The sequence below is a fragment of the Capsella rubella genome, unplaced genomic scaffold (genome assembly GCF_000375325.1).
Source record: "Capsella rubella cultivar Monte Gargano unplaced genomic scaffold, Caprub1_0 scaffold_3, whole genome shotgun sequence".
Taxonomy (NCBI): Eukaryota; Viridiplantae; Streptophyta; class Magnoliopsida; order Brassicales; family Brassicaceae; genus Capsella; species Capsella rubella.
In genome coordinates, this window is record NW_006238921.1 from 10653901 (window position 1) to 10658688 (window position 4788).

Sequence of the window (4788 nt, forward strand, 5' to 3'; positions counted from 1 at the left end):
TTCATCGACCATTTTTCCTTCACAAGAGAGAAACGACCGCCAACTTGTGAAGCCATTATCTCTATCCTAATACAAGCTCACCACCGAGTCTTGTATCATATGGTATCAGAGCACAGTTCACGTTCGTCCTTTGCTAGGTTTATCTTTTCACGTTATATATATTAAACCGTATATTTTTCAAGAAAATATATGTTATGTATTGTATAGTTGATTTTGTACTTATTCTGAAATTCTATGAATTTTTTAAAAGATTCAGACAAAGCAACCCAAGCACACACGCAAGCAACAAAAAAAAAAAATTTCCGTTGGAAAACGGAGGATATGGCTTTTAGTTCTCTAAGGAAAGCAAGGGACCATATATTTCTCAAGGGAATTTAAAAGGTTGATGGATGAAAAATATATATATATCTGTATATAGGATATAGACATATATTTATATTATTATTTGTTTGTGCGTCTGTTTTTTATATACTGCTTCTCTATAGTTTATATATTAGTATGGATATTGATATATTTTAGTCTGCATTTTTATATGTTTGCCCTTATATTTGATATTGTATATATCTGTTAGGATTGGTCAGATAAAGATGCCATTAGACATAGGTTTGTTGAAGTACAAAATGCAACCGCGGAAGATGTCGCAAAGAAGGTGGACAAAATTCTTGTAGGTATATCAATTGATATAGATGCGGGTCTTAATGCACTTAAGGAGGTAAGTTATGATGTTAACTTATATTCCAAGTATACTATAGTATGTATTTGTAACAACTAACTAAAACTTCATTTTTTGCCAAACTTTTTCAGGAAATTTACAATGTCCCCAAGCCACGAGATGGAAAACTCAAACATGTCGTTACCATTGTAGGGTATAGGATGACTACAGAGGATGGTGGCTATGGCATGATGATAATTACAGACACTTGTGATTTGTTCTACATAGATGAAGTGATTGACGACAAAAAGAAGAAGAAAGAAAACGCTCTCAAGCTTAATTGTTTAGAAAACTTTGAAACATAAAGATAGCAATGACTATGTCTAGATTTCCTAATCATATTTCCCTTTCTTTTATCAAGTAATCTCTTTTGAAACGTCTTTGCATATATTTCTCATGTTAATCTGATTTCAGTAACAAACTCTTTGATTACCCAATCAAACATAAAATTCAAAATGCCATCGATCATCATCAAAGTTGCTAATCAATAACAATCTATATTATAATGATCGGACCGTATTATCGGTCAGTATAGCTCCCCACTCAATTCTCCATCAAAAGAGTTTAAAAAAACATAACTCAGTAACTATGAAACACCACATCAGGGGATAAATACCAAAGTATTTAGGCTCCATATAGATAAATCTATCTTCATACCACAGCCACAAACTCTCTTGATAGAACTCACAAGAACCAGTCACAAGAGCCACTTGAAACCCTACAGAGGACCAACACATCACCTTAGATCACTCACAACATCTTTCTCTCTCTCTCTCTTAGTTTTTCAGAACCGAAAAAGCAACAAAAGTGAGAAGAGAATGCTGCTCCACAAGTTTTAAGTCATGTTTAGGGTTTTCCAACAAATTGAACCACACTGATCTATTACATAATTTAACCGGTTAAGTGTTTCAGATACCCGAGTCGATCGACACCCTTCCTTAGTGTCGATCGACTCCCGTCCAAAACATGGACATGGGCGTTAGAGCAAGCTGCATTTTCTTCAATGGATAAAACAAGCTCAATAAAACTACTCTAACGACATAGTATGATATATGTATGCTTAAACTAAATAATGTTCATGAGACTCTATATTTTTGTATTTTATATGGAACAATGTTATATTTGTATCAACATATATTAATAAATGATATATACAATTTTTAACCTGGAAATTCTTAAAAAAATTTTTATAGAATATTGATAAGAAAGAACCTCTCTTAATATTAAAATATCATAAGATGGTCGTCGATGCTATTAATTTTTCTCGGCGAGTTTCTCAAGTGATATTTGTTATCGCATATTCACGTTATATATATTAAACCATAAATTTTTCAAGAAAATAAAATATATGTTATGTATTGTATAGTTCATTTTGTACTTCATTCTGAAATTCTATGAATTTTTCAAAAGATTCAGACATAGCAACCCAAGAACACAAGCAAGCAACAAAAAAAAACAATTTCCAACCATCTACTCTTATAAAAAACACATCAGAAAGGTTAAACATGCTTAGATCAGTCATGGTCACGCAATTACCTTTGATTTGGATTATTTGGAAGATGAAAACAGAGAAAAGAAAACATCACATTAGGGTAGGTACTTTAAGAAGTTGGAAAACGGAGGATATGGCTGTTAGTTATCTAAGGAAAGCAAGGGACCATATATTTCTCAAGGGAATCCAAAAGGTTGATGGATGAAAAAAAAATATATATATCTTTATATAGGATATAAACATATATTTAAATTATTATTTGTTTGTGCGTCTGTTTTTTTATATACTGCTTCTCTATAGGTTATATATTAGTATGGATATTGATATATTTTATTCTGCATTTTGATATGTTTGCCCTTATATTTGATATTGTATATATCTGGTAGGATTGGGCAGATAAAGCGTATGCCATTGGACATAGGTTTGTTGAAGTACAAAATGCAACCGTGGAAGATGTCGCAAAGAAGGAGGACAAAATTCTTGTAGGTATATCAATTGATTTAGATGCGGGTCTTAATGCATTTAAGGAGGTAAGTTATGGTGTTAACTTATATTCCAAGTATACTATATTATGTATTTGTAACAACTAGATAAAACTCCAGTTTTTGCCAAACTTTTTCAGGAAATTTACAATGTACCCAAGCCACGAGATAGAAAACTCAAACATGTCGTTACCATTGTAGGGTATAGGATGAGTAAAGAGGATGGTGGCTATGGCATGATGATAATTACAGACACTTGTGATTTGTTCTACATAGATGAAATGATTGACGACAAAAAGAAGAACAAAGAAAACGCTCTCTAGCTTAATTGTCTAGAAATCTTTGAAACATAAAGATAGCAATGACTATGTCTGGATTTCCTAACATATTTCCCTTTCTTTTATCAAGTAATCTCTTTTGGAACGTCTTTGCATATATTGCTCATGTTAAAATAATTTCAGTAACAAACTCTTTGATTACCCAATCCAAAATGAAATTCCAAATGCCATCGATCATCATGAAAGTTGCTAATCAATAACAATCTATATTATAATGATCGGACCGTATTATCGGAAAGTATAGCCCCCCACTCAATTCTCCATCAAAAGAGTTTAAAAAAACATAACTCAGTAACTATGAGACACCACATCAGGGGATAAATACCAAAGTATTTAGGCTCCATAGAGATATATCTATCTTCATACCAAAGCCACAAACTCTCTTGATAGAACTCACAAGAACTAGTCACAAGAGCCACTTGAAACCCTACAGAGGAACAACACATCACCTTGGATCACTCACAACATCTTTCTCTCTCTCTCTCTTAGTTTTTCAGAACCGAAAAAGCAACAAAAGTTAGAAGAGAATGCTGCTCCACGTTATATATTTGATATTTGTTATCACGTATTCACGTTATATATATTAAACCATATATTTGTCAAGAAAATATATGTTATATATAGTATAGTTGATTTTGCACTTCATCTTGAAATTCTTTGAACTTTTCAAAAGATTAAGACGCAGCAACCGAAGCACACAAGCAAGCAACAACAAAAAAACAATTTCCAATCATCTACTCTAATCAAATACACATCAGAACGGTTAAAACAGTTGGAAGATGAAAACAGAGAAAAAAACACATCACATTAGGGGAGATACTTTAAGAAGTTGGAAATGGAGGATATGGCTGTTGGTTCTCTAAGGAAAGTAATGGACCATATATTTCTCGAGGGAATCCAAAATATTGATGGAAGAAAAACAAAAATATATCTTTATATAATACATAGACATACACTTAAATTGTTATTTCTTTGTTCATCTCTTTTATTATATACTGCTTCTCTATAGTTTCTATAGTTTATATATTAGCTTCCATATTGATAAATATTAGTCTGCATATTGATATGTTTGCCCTTATATTTGATATTATATATATTTGGTAGGGTTGGGCAGATAAAGCGTATGCCATTAGGTGGACAAAATGCAACCGCAGAAGATATCGCATAGAAGGTGGACAAAAATCTTGTAGGTATATCAATTGATATAGATGCAGGTCTTAATGCCCTTAAGGTGGTAAGTTATGGTGTTAACTTATATTTCAAGTATACTATATTATGTATTTGTCACAACTAGCTAATAGTACAGTTTATGCCAAACTTTTTCAGAAAATTTACAGTGTCTCCAAGCCACAAGATGGAAAACTCAAACATGTCGTTACCATTGTAGAGTATAGGATGACTAAAGAGGATGGTGGCTATGGAAGGATGATAATTACAGACCCTTGTGATATGTTCTACCTAGATGAAGTGACTGACAACAAAAAGAAGAAGAAAGAAAACGCTCTCTAGCTTAATTGTTTAGAAAACTTTGAAACTTAAAGATAGCAATGACTGTCTGGATTTCCTAATCATATATCCCTTTCTTTTATCAACTAATCTCTTTTGGAACGTCTTTGCATATATTGCTCATGTTTAACTGGTTTCAGTAACAAACTCTTTGATTACCCAATCCAAAATGAAATTTAAAATGCCATTGATCATCATCAAAGTTGCTAATCAACAACAATCTATATTATAATGATTAGACCGTATTATCTGACAGTA

General features: G+C 32.2%; 1 pseudogene; it reads left to right on the forward strand.

Annotated features, from left to right (window-relative positions):
• The first annotated feature begins 2337 nt into the window (after nt 1–2337).
• Nucleotides 2338–4533, forward strand: LOC17892835 (annotated as a pseudogene).
• The last annotated feature ends 255 nt before the right edge of the window (nt 4534–4788 follow it).